We start from the raw sequence: 16504 nt of genomic DNA, 5'->3' as shown, positions 1-16504 counted from the left end.
ATCCCTGCCTAAGGCAGGGAGAATGTCTTTTGTTCTTTGTGCTACAGGAGATAGCTCAGCCACCCATAGTGGTTACCAGCCTCCCAGGTGGGCCCAGGTGGATGGAGGTCACAGACTTTGTCTTCAGCAGAGATGGGATGATTACAATCATTAGCACAGTAGCCTAGAACTGAGGGCCCTCATTTTAAGCTCTGTATCTCTGCTTATGTTCAGGAAATTTGGATTTTGAGACAAGAGTCTACCACTTTTCCTCCTTTGCTGGCAAAGTAATAAACTTCTCTTTCCTGCGCCTCAACCATTTGTTCTTGTTCTACTGATGGGGCCTCAAGGACAAGTGCTGAGCTTTCAGTAACAGATTTTGGTGTCTCTGGGCAGGCCCATTGGCTTCCTGGTAGAATGACACCGTGCAACTGCTGGAGGAGACAGGGAACAGCTATAGCACTAGCTGAAGCCATGGGCAAAAGTAATACCTTTTCAAGTAAGAAATAAAGGGAATCTCCCAACCAGCAGCTGCGGGGGGCCTAATTAGCTTCAAGGAGTCTCATCTTTTTATCTTCGAATGGATCAAGTTCTAACCAAACTGAACAGAGTTGAGAAGAAGAAAGCGGATTTGGGAAATGTCTGGACACCATGGCTGTTTGTTTGTTCAGTAAGTTTCCCGGAGTGCACCCCAAGACCCCAATTTCACTGATTTGGAGAGAGTTTTAATAACTTTCCTGTTGGTTTTGGGGGGCGTGGCATTAGAGGGGGGTGAAATTATGGAGTTAAGTGGAACTTGGGACCCTGGTTTGGATTTGGAGCTCATTTGAGGTTCTCAGGAAACAGAGGTACTAAGCATCATTTGGGTAGGATTTTGAACCTTCCAGGCCTATGGCAGGGCATTTGCGGCATCATCTGAGATGCCATTTGTGGTGGCATTTGTTCCCTTTGGATTCCCATTTGTTTTCTAGGCCTGGTATTTTGTGTTGAGAAGCCTCTGTATTGTTTTCATTTGTTATTTGTGAGTTTTGTTGCAACATACAAAAGTTCCATCTAAAAGTCCCTTGGGAAAAAATTTTGCTGAATGGTCTGTGAACCTATGTCTAAGGAAAACAGTTTTATCGTCATCCAATATATGTGCTTGCGTGTGAGGAAAAGTGGCTGTTAAATGAAACTTGAACTTGTACTGGCTTATCACTGAAATTTTTCTATCAAGGGTCAGGTCCTAGAGGCCTGAGATAAAGTTACTGGTATACTTTCTTTTAGTTACAGTTTCGGATTTCCACAGTGGAAGGGGGAACCAGTGGGCATGGCTGACTCCCACACAGCAAGGGGGCTGGGGAGAGAGTGCCTGTTGCCCAACCTCCCCCCCACCCCCAGGCACGTGTGTGATAGTCCAGGAGGTATGCCAACTCCCTTGCAGGCTCGAAGTTGCACTGATCAGCCCCCTGCTAGAGGCCAGCAGCCAGTTCAGGAAACAGCCCTGCATGGGGAGTCTGGAGTCCCGCCCGGGTCAACTAATGCCCACCACAGCCATCTTGACACCAAGGGAGGGGAAACAGAGCTTAGAGAAATATATCTGCCACTTGACAGCGCCAACCCCCCAGGCATGCATGTTCTACAGTGCAGTGAGGTGCCAGGGCCAGGAACCAGCAATCAGCCCAGAAGCAGTGCCTTCCTTTGTCTGTGCTGATCCTAGCCTAATGCAATTGCATGTTGTGCTCTGCAGGATTCCTATATACCTTTGGTGTTTGCCTAGAACAGGAGTGGGATGCTTAAGAAAATTTATTCTTATTCGCACACTGCCCATGCCGAGTGGACCATCAGTGGCCAATGTGATGAAGACGGGATCAGGGATGCCTTGTGCTTTCTGCACTTCCCCTGGCCTGGGTTGGTAGTACCTGTGTGATTTTGGGAGAGCCTCAGCCCATTGTTGTGTGGGAAAAGGGTGGACAGCCAGAGCCCCAGCCCACTGAGCACCTGCTGCTACTGTGAGAGGTAACTGGAACTCTTCAGTCATGTGCCCACTAACTTATAACTTGGGGTTAAGAATGTTCTCAACTTCTAGGACCAGGTATAAAACTCAATTTGGCCATGGATTATCTCGTAGCCAGTGGAGGACAATTTATGTAGAGTTAGTGTGCTTTCTTGTAAAAAGGAAGGACATGAGAAAGAGCATTGCCCCCAGATTACAAAGGCTTCCAGATAGTAAGAAACCCCAGGAGAGAAAAAGTTTCTTTTCTTTTCTTTTTTTTTTTTTTTCTTTTAAGTCCAGTACTCAGATGGTGAAGGCAGAGCCAAACCCCTCCTGCCTCCCAATATTCCAACAGGAGCCCTGGGAAAAGTTGAGAGTGGGGATTTGATTGGTGCCAAGCTACATAGACAGAAGCAGTCTGGCAAAAATAGGTTCTGTCTCTTTAAAGTGTCCCTCACTTTTTGGGCGAACTGCAGCCTGGCTTGCATCCCTGATTTGGGCAGGGAGAATGCCTTTTGTTCTTTGCCTTACAGGAAATAGCTCAGCCATCTCAGGTGGACATCACCCTCCCATGTGGGCCCAGATGGGTGGAGGTCACAGGCTTTGTCTTCAGCAGAGATGAGATGATTAGAATCATTAACATAGTAGCCTAGAACTGAGGGCCCTCCCTTTAAAAGCTCTGTATCTCTGCTAATGTTCAGGAAATTTGGATTTTGAGATGAGAATTTACCATTTTTCCTCCTTTGCTGGCAATGTAATGAACTTCTCCTTCCTTCTCCTCAACTAGTTTTATTGTTCTTCTGAAGTGGTCTTGAGGACAGGTGCCAAGCTTTTGGTAACACCAGCTGAGTGGTTTGTTGGCTCTGGGGGAAAGTTTGTACAGCAATTCTAAAGTTAATGTCAATTAATATTTTTGTAAAGTTGTTTTTTAATAAAGAAATTTTATTTTGTTAGTTCAAACTAGGAAAGTCAAATAGGAAAGGCAAAATAGGAAAGTCAGTGCTTGATTCCTTAGTACTTTCAATGATTATTACATTTTTATCTTTCAGTTTATTAGCGCACAAAGACATATTTTTATCTCAGTATGTTTAGAGTATCTAAAAGTATCTTTAACAAGAGATTCTCTCCTTTGATGCTGAATGCCTGGGGTGAGAGCTGGCAATTGTTTTATTTGAAAGGCCAGCAATTATTCTGAGTCTTAAACTGTTTTGGTAACAAGCTTTTTTATTCAGTGAGATGTTGAAGGACTGGCAATTATTAAGCTTTATTTACTTACAATAACAATCTAAAGAAATGTGTTATTATATTACATAAACAGCATTGTAAAAAGTGTTATAAGTATGGGTGTGGAGATACAAGGATTTTTTTTCACTTAATATTTTATATATTTGAAATCTTACTTCACAGACTCATGACTCTGAGCCTTAACTCAGATACTATGATTACCAGTATCCATGATATACAGCATATTTTTTAAAACCATGCCCATAATTATGTGTTTATTTATAAACAGCATAGAGATTCATGCTGAACTATAAACAACTAGCTAAATATAAAGAATAGAAATGATTATAAATTGAACACATTGCATATAGTACAGACAAATATATCAAACAATTGATTTACATGTCTTAGTGTTTAGATTTGCATTGTAAAAGTGCTTATTCTTAAGGAATGTCCAGTAAGTTTGAAAGCTAATGATCTTCTGGTCATTCCCGTAATCTAGTGTTCTTTTAAAAGTTTTTCTTCATTTCAGACTAAAAAATGAATCACTATAGTTGGAATCATATTAATATAGACTCCATCAAATATATTTACTACTCCTTGTGATCATTTTTTGGTGATTATTGTCCAAAGTATTCTATTTGGAACTCAATCTAGAGGATGTACTTGCTTTGAATAACTATTTAGAAATCATATTCCCATTCTGTCAGTAAAATCAGGGACAGATTTTTATAGTTGATAGCCTGAGGACATATTTGGTCTCATGTTGAATATTTTTTTAAAAGCTCAGTCTGCCTAAGAAGCTGACATTGCTACTATTTCTATCTATAAGAAAAAAGTACCCAGAACTTGGAGAAAGGCACAAGACGTGTGTGGGTATAATTTCAGTGCAGTGCTGGCCTTGAACCATTGATGATTTTTTTATTGACTGTGGTATTTTATAATTCTGTTTGAAAAGAGTTTAATTTGTAGGTGCTTGGCTAGTAGAGATCCAAATTATTTCTAAATGGAAAAGATGAACCAAAGTTTTCGGTTTATTGCCCTGTTGGACATTAATCAGTTTGTATCTATCTTAGAATTGTTTTATTATCATCTTTAATCTAACTACCTATAAATATTAATACCTAGATTTTAAATATTTTTGAGCTGTTATTAACATTTTAATGGTTCCTCCTTTAAATGTTAAGACAAATAAAATATTTTACATGTCTTAATTTTATATTTGGAAATTTAAAATTATGTGTTTTGTATACAAATTATAATTTAACATATAATTTCAAGTCAATGAATTTCTAGCCTTTATTTATTTGTTAAAATGGAAATTAAGTTATAGAGTCCTTGATTATTTCTTCTCAGTTCATCCAGATTGCAAACTTTTGACTTCTTTGCTGAAAATCCATTTTTGAATGGTAGTTACAATCCTAAATCCTATAAATAGACATTAAGAGTAAAGACCAATGGCTTTGGTTAGTTCAACACCATGAGATGATCTACATTGGCATTTACATTATTAGTGTGATCTCTTTCCATAAACACTAATCTGAATCAAAGATATCCTAAGAAAAATATCTCATACATACTTATATAGAACATGATAGTGTCTTTATATATGGGAATAGAATGTTGCACCAACTAATATTACCTGTGAAGTATTGATCATGGTTCTCTTGAGTTGCTCCCTCTCCTAAATAGTGAATGTGCTATCAAATTTTAACAAGATGTTAGTCCTAAAAGAATCTCATTAACATAATTCATGTTGGCATTGAATGATACTAGCATTCCCTAAGCTTTTCAGATAAAATGGATTTTGTAAAGCAGTGGTCCCCAACCTTTTTGGAACCAGGGACTGGTTTCATGGAAGACAATTTTTCCACAGAATGGGACAAGGGGAATGGTTTGGAGATGATTCAAGTGCATTACATTTATTACATTTGCAGTCACTCCCCAGTGCCTCAGCTCTACCTCAGATCTTCAGGCATTAGATTCTCATAAAGAGTGCATAACCTAGATCCAATGGCTTTGGTTAGTTCAACACCATGAGATGATCTACTTTGACATTTACATTATTAGTGTGATCTCTTTCCATAAACACTAATCTGAATCAAAGATATCCTAAGAAAACTATCTCATAAATACTTATATAGAACATGATAATGTCTTCATATATGGGAATAGAGTGTTGCACTTTACAGTCCACTTTACAGTAGAGTTCATGCTCCTATAAGAATGTAATGCTGTTGCTGATTTGACAGGAAGCAGAGCTCAGGTGGTGAAGCAAGTGACAGGGAGCAGCTGTAAATACAGATGAAGCTTGGCTCACTCATCTGCTTTGCTGTGCAGCCCAGTTCCTAATAGGCCATGGACCAGTACCAGTCTGCAGCATGGGCTTTGGAGATCGCAGTTGTAGAGAATATAGATTGACCATATCCTAGGACATGAAGTAAATCTCAAGAAATTTAAAAAAATAGAAATCATACCATGTACCTTCTCAGATCACAGTGGAATAAAAGTAGAAATCAACTCTAACAGAAACTCACATTTCTACACAAAAACGTGGAAATTAAACAACCTCCTAAATGATTACTTCATAAATGAAGAAATCAAGATGGAAATAAAAAAATTCTATACTCCTACACTGCTGGTGGGACTGCAAATTAGTTCAACCTCTGTGGAGAGCAATATGGAGATACCTTAAAGCAATACAAGTGAATCTACCATTTGATCCAGCAATCCCATTTCTGGGCATGTACCCAAAAGATCCAATGACACTCTACAAAAAAGACACCTGCACTTGAATGTTTATAGCAGCACAATTCATAATTGCAAGGCTGTGGAAACAGCCCAAGTGCCCATCAATCCAAGAATGGATTAATAAAATGTGGTATATGTATACCATGGAGTACTATTCAGCTCTAAGAAACAATGGTGATATAGCACATCTTATATTTTCCTGGTTAGAGCTGGAACCCATACTATTAAGTGAAGTTTGCCAAGAATGGAAAAACAAGCACCACATATACTCACCAGCAAATTGGTATTAACTGAACAGCACCTAAGTGGTCACATAGGTACTACAGTAATAGGGTATTGGGCAGGGGGTAGGGGGGCGGGTATATACATATATAATGAGTGAGATGTGCACCATCTGGGGGATGGTCATGCTGGAGACTCAGACTTGTGGGGGGAGGGGGGAAATGGGCATTTATTGAAACCTTAAAATCTGTACCCCCATAATATGTCAAAATAAAAAAAAAGACAAATCAATAAAGTTTAGATGAAAAATATGATTTAGACAAGGATCTAGGCAACATATCAAAGCTAATAATCAAAGAGGTGGAAGGAAAAGGTACAGAGTTTTCAAAATATCTTAGGGTTACATGAAAAGGATGACACCAGATGCATACAAACAAGTCTAACAGCCAGATGAGAAACGTTGGGTACTACCAAGAATCACCACAATGAGCTGACACATGACCTGGTACAAGAACAAGACTATGTATTAGTATTGGTTGTAATGTTTAGGTAATGGCATATGCTTATTGTTGTGTATCAGTTAGAAGTTGGAAGTAAAACATGTTGTCAGAAATGTATACCATCATTCACTGTCATTCTACGTGTAAGAGGTAATAAATGATAAAGCACCATTTTAACTATAAAAAAACAATTGAGTAAATGATCTGCTTAACTAGAAGCAGCATCAAAGATGGGAATATATAGAGGCTTTTTTTGAACATTGTTTTCTCTATCATGATAAAATAGAAAAGTATACACTTTGAAAGCAAAGGAAAATAAACTCAGGTCCTGATTAATTTTTATAAATTATTTTTTTTTAAAAAAGAGATGATAAAACCTGTTATCTGCTTCAACAACAAAAATAACTATGGGGGTGATTACTCCAAGTAAGTTTACATATGTGCAAATCTCATTTAATGAACACGTGCAAGTTAAAGAGTTTATTAAGTGATATGTGTATGTAATATAATAATGCACTACAATGTCATGTTATGTGTAAGTGTATTATTATACAGTCTTATAACTGGATAGTTTTCACTCAACAAAGTATACACCTATAGTGAACTTGCTTAAAACTAGAGTTACAAAGAACAATAGAAATAAGACAGACGTTGGTAGTTCACAATCAAAAATGGTCTGTGTGTATAAATATTCATGATTTTTTTGTGATCTATTTAGTTGAGTCATTTTATATTGCTAGGCTATGAATAGAACAAAATGAAATTACTTTCTACTGGTTTAACATTTAAATTCATAAATTCCTTTTATTATTATTTCCAAAATAATAATTATCTACACTGTTATGTTTATTCTGAAAAATTTTCACAGTCATTACTCCACCAATTTTCATAATTCTGCAAAGTGTCAAGTCAATAATCAGTACACTCAATATAGTATGGAAGGATTTGAGTATAGGGAGTTTAAGCAATTATAAGAATATGCCAACATGTGTCGAAGGTGAAATAAACAAACAAACAAATGTAATATAGTACACTGGAATATTTAGGTGATTATAATTTGGGGTAGGGACATATTAGAAGATAAAATAGATAAATCAAATATTTTGTAGAAAATGTACCTTTCATTGTGCAGTTTTGAGTTATTCTATTTATAGTCCAATATGCTTTATTTTTGTATATGTGTATAGATATACACATAGATACACAAACACACATAGTAATGATAATAATTAATGAAAAGATTCTTGTAATGTACATAATATCTTGAATTCACCAAGAATCATGCTTGTATTGATTTTTCTTATCAAAAGCTTCTTTTTGAGAAAATAGTGCATTTGAGGACCACAAAATATCACTGTTTCACTAGCAAATTTTATAACATAATGCCATATATACTGGACAGTGTGTGGCTACTCTGTATAAAACGAGATGGATACCCATTAAAAATTATATTCAATATAGAGATTGATGACACTGCAGAAAATAAGAAGGTATTGTAGAGTTTTATCATTGACATAATGCAGCCTTTCTTGTGAGGGCTGTGCAAGTCTCCCAAGCCATCCAAAAATGGCTTGTAAGATCAGGGAAAGGAGACTGGTTTGTATTTTTTTGTTGTGCTTAGGGTAGAGGCTTACATGGTTGGAATTTCCTGTACCTGCCAAAGTAGCAAGCAACCCACGGTTTCTTGTAAGTTTGATCACATGTGAGACAGAAGGAGAAGAGGGGGGTAGATGTGAGGTTTAAGAGCCGTTCATAATCAAACAACAAATAACGGAGTCAAACTCCATAAAATGGGAGACAATGAATGGAGTGTTATAATTAGTAATACTGCATTGGCTGCTTTTAGTTTTCAGTCAGAATGTTTGGGGCTAAATTGTGACTTGTTTCTGACATGGGCTCTGTGTGACTTTGAAAAAGTTACACAATCTCCCTGTGCTCATTTTTCTTCTTCAAATTGGGTGACTTATAAATTAGTGTAAGAAGTGCACATAACCAATAATAAATATCTGAAAATTATTAACAATTATACCTGTGACTAAAAAATAAATTTAATATTTTATTTTAGTTATTTTTCATAGATAAAACAAAGCAATAAATATATAGTATTGATGTGGCAATATATAGTAAAATACTATATAGTATTTTATAGTGGCAATATATAGTATTTTCATTGTGGTCCTGAAGTTTCTCACTGACAAGGATATTATACATATTACAAGATATTCTGTGGGGCCACAGGTATATCTGATTTTCATGGGTTCTAAACTCTTATTTTCTCACCTTACCTTGGGGGCTGGAGTCTCCAAACTTATATGATAACTATAAGTTTGAGCTTTTAAAAGAATATTTCTAATAAAAAGGACACTACATTAAACACAGAAAATGTACGAGTTAAGTCTTCATTTTTAAGTGAAGACATTATTGAGTTTCTTTGTGAAGCAGGTTAACTTTTAGTTAACCAACAAATTTAATGAAAGGTAGAAATCACTGCATTGCTAAATTCGAGTAATTAATTTTGGTTTGACAGAATAAAAATGAAAAGTTTATTCCTTAATGTTTTTCTTTTTCTCTTATTTTTCACTTGTGTAAACTTTTATAATTGTTTTCCTATCATATGAATATATCTCAAGATACAAGTATCACTTATATCCATTCTGCACTGACATTTGTTTTAAAAAATGACTTTTAGTTTGTGTAATTATGCTACCAAGATCAATTAAAAATTATAATCACAATTATTGACAAAGAACACTAGAAAAATTTAAATCTCTTAAAATTATTGGGAGAGTGAATTTATGAAAAATATTTAGAAGACTGAAAGTATTAAATGCATAACAAGTGTTGTACATTATTTAATATTGAAAGACGGGTTATATACATGCTTGAAGCTCTGACTTGGGCAGGGCAAAGGCAATATGTAACCTAAACCCTTTGTACCATTGATGTTACAATATGCTGAAATAAAAAGAATTACTCTGATAGTTGTAAAGGTAGATAATTTTCAGTTTAATATTATTATCTTGGCCCACTAGAAAAACAGTAAATTTATATCTCTCATTAAAGGATATTAAAGGTAAAATATTTTCAAAAACTATATGTCTGGGAATCAACATAATAGTCTGTCCAACATTGTTTCTGTAAGTGGTAGAGAAGAGACTCTTAGAAATGAGATTATGATTGTAACATCTCAATAGTGTAAATTTGAAAGAAGAAGGAACCAAATGAAGGACTTTGTACAACTGATGTGTATTCTACTGCTATGGGGGAAATGTGAAAAAATATAATTAAAATATACTTTTATAAAATGGCACAAAATTTTCAAAAACTGTTAAAATGTAAGGAAAAGCAAGATGCTGATCAATCCATAGCATGAATACATATCTACTCTTCGAGGCAAACGAGGACAGAAAATTTAGAATTATGAAAAGTAGTCTTCTGTTTAGGAATCTGCTCAGATTGATTATTCAGGAGAGTTAAATAAGTGAACAATCATGACTTTTTCCTTAGAAGGCAAGAATTTATAAACTCTCAATTCCAGGGCAAAAACTTACAGTAGTGACACAAATGTAATACCAAAATTGCTTTAAGGGGTCTTGGTCATGAGGAAAGAATATTAAGGTAAATTAGTATTTGTGTGGGTTTTTTTTAATTTCAAATATTAAGGGAGTAGAAATTTTTTTTTCTTACAGGGATAACTTGTATAATGCTTAAGTTAAGGCTTTTTGTGTGCCTGTCATGAGAATAGTGTTCACTGTACCCAACAGATAAATTTTATGCCTAACCCCTTCATACTCTCCCCACTTCTTAGTTTCCAATGTTCTTTACAACTCTTTGTAAAGTTGTAGCTCCCAATTATTTAGCTCCCAATTATTAGTGAGACCATGTTGTGTTTGTAATTCCATTCCTGAGATACTTCGCTTGGAATAATTATCCCCAGTCCCATCCAAGTTGCAACAAAAAATATTATTTCATTCATTGTTATCCTGAGTAGTACTAGATAGTGTGTGTGTGTGTGTGTGTGTGTGTGTGTGTGTGTGTGTGTGTGTGTGTGTACAGTTCGGTGTTGAAGTCCCTGGCAGTTAAGATGCTACTATTTATTTCTTTGCTTTGATCTAATAGAATTTGCTTTATTAATTTTGGAATGCCTGCGGAAGGTGCATATATATTTAGGATCGTTTTGTCTTCTTGTTGAATTACTTCCTTTACCTCTAGATAATAAACACTTTTGTCTTTTTATGACATTGTTGATTTAAAGTCTCTTTTATCTGATATGGGAATGGCCACACCTGCTTGTTTTGGGTACCCTATGCATGGGATATTTTTTTCCATACCTCTATCTTGAGTCAGTGAGAGTCCTTGCAAGTTAAATGTGTTTCTTGGAGACAGTGTACATTTGGGTTGTGTTTTTTATTCTTTCAACTAGTCTATGTTCATTAGGTGGAGCATTCAGACTCTTCCTGTTTAATGTTAATAATGATGGGTTGGATGCTATTCATTTCATTTTCTTGTATGATATCTTCTTGTTTTATTTTATTCTACTTGTGCTGTTCTTTTATGAGAGCTGTGAGATTTAGTTTTCATATGTTTTTACTCTTGTTGGTATCTATCATGCTCTTCCATGTACAATGCACTTTTGACCATTTCCTGTAGGGCAGGGCTAATGGTCACAAATTCTCTTAGTGTTTGCTTGTCTGGAAGTCCTTCTTTCTCTATCATTTATGAAATTTAATTTTCCAGGTTAGAAAATTCTTGGCTGGCTGTTGTTCTGCTTAAGAAGAATAAAAATGCGGCCCTTATTCCTTCTGGCTTATAAGGTCTCTGCTGAGGAGTCTTCTGTTAGCCTGATGGGTAGCTCTTAATAGGTTAGTTATTGCTTTTATCTTGTAACTCGTAGAATTTTCTCCTTCATTTTTACTTTGGCTAGACTGGTGATAGTGTGTCTTGGAGATGTCCTATTGCTTTGAATTTTCCCAGTTTTCCCTGGCCATTATACACCTGAATATCTGAATCTCTGGTGATACCATGGGGGTTCTCCTAAATAATTACCTCAAATAAGTTTTCCATGGTTATTTCTTTTTCTTCTTCTCTCTCTAGGATACATATAATTCATACATTGGCTCGCTTTCATATAATCCCATATTTATCTGAATAATCATTCATTCTTCTTTCTTTATATATTGTTTTCTGCATCTTTGAATGAGTTAGTTCAAAAGCCTTGTCTTCAAGTTCTGAGATTCTTTCCTATGCTTGGTTTAGCCTGTTGTTTAAGATTTTGCTGTATCTTGAAATTATCTAAATGATGCATTCACTTCTTTAATTTCTGTTATATACTTTCTTATATTATTTATCTCTTTAAAGACTTCTTTCATTTTTTTCACTCATGCCCTGAAATAATTTTTGGCTTCCTTGTGTTGGTTTTCAACTTTCATTTCAATAATATTCACCTTATTTGTGATCCATATTCTGAATTTCATTTCTAATATTTCAAGAATTTCCTGGTGGTTGGGGTCCATTGCTGTGGATCCATTGTGATCCTTTGGGGATGTCAAACTAGTTGTTTTTCATTTTGCTAGATTATTTTGTTTGTTTCTTCTCTTATGAAATCTCTCACCTTAGGGTAGATAGATTTTTGGCACAACATATTCTCTCTTGCTGGGAACTCTCCTACTCTCCACTTCACAAGGAGTGGTTGCTAGATTACACTTTTGTGTCTTAGTCTAGAGGATTGACCTGGTAGGAAAGAAGCAGATGCACTAAGAACCTGTAACAATCTGTCCTCTTGAACTGTCCCTTTCCCCTGTGATTGTCACAGTCTGAGCTAGTCTTGGGGGATATTTGTATGGAGTAGTTAAGTTCTTCCTCAGGCTTCTGTGGAAGCTCAGGCTGGGGGCATAGTGAGTCCTACTCCAAAGAGAAGGATGGTGTGGGATTTTGCTCTGCTTGGGCCTCCCCGCACTGATGGCAGTGTTGACTGGATAAGGCTACTTAGGCACCTGGGGGGAGGATTCTGGTGATTGGGTCATGACATTGTGCATGGGGCAGTGTCACAGCAGCCATAAGGCAGGCATACTTGGGGTCACCTATGTGTATGTTGGACTGTGTCTCTGGCCTCATGGTGCACAAATTCACTGGGGCATGCAGGGCATGGGTTCGGGTTGCTAAGGCCAGACATGGGAACTTGGCTGGTGCCTGAGTAGGTTGCAGGATCACAGTCAGTGGTGGGATGCGTCATGGGACATTGGTAATCCCCTGGGAACATAATGGGACTGTAGTGTGGTTTTTTAAACCTAAGCAAAATATTTTAACTGAGATTTCTGGTTAAAATCCTATATGTACTTTATCATTAGAATGCCATGAATAGGAAAATCAATGGGAAAATGAAAAATAAGGAATATTACAATATTCTGTCCTCAAAAAGGGAGTTAAAGTATTCTGAAACATTCCAAAACATTATGCCTTCTTTGTTATAAAGGGTAGAATTGGAATTATTCTTCTCTTAAACAAATTTATAATATGTGTCCCCAATCTTTAACTCTCGCTGAGATTTTCATCTTATATTTATGGCCAACAATGTGTTAACTCCGTTTATCTGTTGGTCTGTCTATCTACTTAACTACCTATGTAGTTTATGCTTTTGGGATACAATTATCCATGGATCTCTCATGTTTTGACAGAGGAACTGACTGCCTTTTTTTTTTCTAAACTAGCATTTTAAGAGATTCTTTATAACAAACAGAATTGAAAGATAAAGTCTTCTTCCAAAGCAAAGGGCATGTTTTCTTAAAGCCTTGGGAAACAAAGATAGCATTTTCCTCAGGAACCAAGGACAGGGATGCTTATTGGCCATCACAGAAAATGAAAAGTTCCTCAGGTTTAGGGTTCCCCTATATAACTCAACCCACTATTTGTGCAGGTATCTTCTTGCTCTCTTTGTGTCACCCTGTGGAAATGATGACTTGGGCATTGGTGCAAAAAAATGCTGATGCTCTGGCTACTACTATTGTTCTGAATATACTCTTTTGACCTAGCAGTCTTATACCTCTTCCAGAATCCTTATTGTAGCAGACAATGTGTTAACTTGCAGGGGAGATAAAACCTCAGACCCTTACCAGCGTTCACAGCAGTTAGACATTTGAGAACGTTGTTTTATGGTTATAAATGCTGTAATGACTAGGTAGTGGCTTGTGTTTTTAGTGTTTTCATGCTTAGGGATTCTGATGTGATAATCACGAGGTATCTTTAGTAGCTCTTTGCACTACTTATAGAAGAGGATACCTTAAATAATTCTAATTATATTAATACAAATTTCGGAAATGTTAAAGTAGGTACATTCCTTCCGATTTAGCTGACTCAAGGGATACGCAAAGAGCAGAGTTGATTTTAATAGAGAAAACCTCAAGGAGCAAGGCTGGCCTCATATTTTGCTGCTGTCTTACCTCAAAGGAAACACATTATTGGTTGATTATAGGCTTGTTGTTAAGGTGAAAGTCTTAGGAGAATAAAAACTGAGGGACTGCTGAGAAAAAGCCTGATTCTTAATGCCTTATAGTGCCTTGAAAGAAATTCTGTCCTAATTCTCAAGAGAGAGAAATGTTTGAAAGAATGTTTGAGTTTATCTTTTCCTCTGTGAGAAAGACTACTTTATCTGTTTGATGAGAGGGAATGATAAATTTTAGAAGCCGTGTTGATCAGGAGGTAGGACCTGTGGATTAAGATAGCCACCTCTACGTCTACTCGCCATCAAATTGATATTAACTGATTGAAGCTATGGTGCTCAAAAGGTGATAGTGCCGACCAGGGTTTGGGGGAGGGGGAGATACACATCTTAAGGTTGTGGTGAACATTGTGGGGGGGGGGAGGGAATACCTCTAACCCTTCCTGTGGAAAGGCAAAGATATACAATGCAACCCAAAGGTCAAAAAAAGAGAAAAAAACACAAACTTTTATTGGGTGGTGGGCAGTTGGGAGCGGGGAGGAGGAGAAGAATTTACACTTACAAAATGGGTGCGATGCACACCACCTAGGGATAGAACACGCTTGATATTTTGGTAAGGCGGGGGGGGGGGGGCCGGGGGAGGAATGGCAGGGGCAATATATGTAACCCTAACAATATTTGTACCCCCATAATATGATAAAATAAAATTAAATTTAAAAAAGAAAGATAGCCAGCCTTTAAAACCAGCATGCAATACTTGCGTCATGGACTCTTGTGCTCAGATATGTTGTATATCTACGTGCAAGCACTGCATCAGTGCCCTAGCCATGTCTCTGCTACCCAACTTCCAATTTCTCAGCCTGAAATTGGATGCAGTTAGCCACGATTGGAAAGGCACCAAAGTTCAAGCTTAAGGAAAAAAGGAGATAAGAAATTCTGCTGAGATTTAAAATTATTATCTATTAATTTAAAGCAAGCAGATACCATGTATTGATTCACAGTTGGACTCTGCATTTGTTTTTCACTTGTTAAGAACCCAAAAACGAGGAGTGATTAATACCATAATCAACCTCCAATAATGAGGACACTAGGAAATTCTTACAATGTAATTCATTTTATGCAAAATTAAAGCTTCTTAGGATTAAACCTTTGCACTCTTCTTATGGGATCTCTCTATGTTGTACTCAGATCAATATTTGCAAGTCACAAAATGATCTTTTAAATTTCCTGCATAGATACCTGAAATTGCTCCCCTTGTTTTTTGGGGAAAAGGCTGATTTCCATAGAAGAGTGTAGAAAGTCCTTGAGCTTCTGAGGCTTGTTTATCTTCTTAGGCTCATTTCCCCCTCCAGCTTTATTAAATGCCTTACCCTTTCTAGCATCCTTCAAGAATCAGGTCATAGTCTCAACTTTGAGAGCATGCAATGCCCTTCTGTTCTTCAATTTAATTTAAATACTCCCCTGGTATGCTGTCATAGCACTTATTGTATTAAATTGCAAGCATTTGTCTGCTTGTCCGTTTCCTTCAATGGACTGAGCTCCTCAAAGGCAGGAAGCTTAACACTCATTTTCACTCACTACATATCCCAATCCTCAGCACATGGTGGCCAGTGAATAAACACTTTTGACATGTTAGCTGCTCCGTGGCACAGTGCTGCAATCACTGGACTGCTTTCTGAATCCTGAGAAAGTGGTAGAATTGGAAAAAGAGATTCTTGAAATAGAACCTGTGGCAAGTGGATCTTGAAACCCGTAGTTTTAAGGAATTTGTAGGTTTATTATGATAACCCAATTTAGAACCTATTCTCTAATCCCTGCCTTATGATTTATTAATATCTAGCTTTTAATTTTAATTTTATGTATCTCATTCTTATCATCTTATAAAGAGTTGACTGTACTAGATGTTCCAAATTAAACTTCTAAAATTCTATTAGTAATAATACAACTGATTAAAAATTAGAATCATCAGGGTTATTATGAAGTTTCTTTTCCTAGACAACAAAAAAATACCTTTTTAAGGATACATAATTCTTTCTCTCAGTAAAATCTTTGAAGTGATTAAGCATTTGTTAATGTCTCTCCAAATGGTGCAGGAAAGTTGTAGTTACATTGGTTATTGTACAGTATTGTTTTCTTTGTTGAATATTTCCATAGTAAACAATAGGGACACTTAATACTTTAAAAAATATGGCATAGGGTATAATATTTAAAGTATACAATAAAATTATAAATTATGCTAGCAATTTTTTAATATTTTTTCCAACATCATACTTAAACAACAACCATAAAATTTAAAAATAATAATATGTATTTGGGATTACTCTCTGGCACACATAAAACCACATAAACACAATTCCATGGACATATGTCAGTATAAATTCTGCATTTTGTCTTGTTTTTTATTTTGTTTTCATTAAA

The sequence above is a fragment of the Microcebus murinus genome, chromosome 13 (genome assembly GCF_040939455.1).
Source record: "Microcebus murinus isolate Inina chromosome 13, M.murinus_Inina_mat1.0, whole genome shotgun sequence".
NCBI lineage: Eukaryota > Metazoa > Chordata > Mammalia > Primates > Cheirogaleidae > Microcebus > Microcebus murinus.
Note: the sequence above shows the minus strand (reverse complement) of the source record.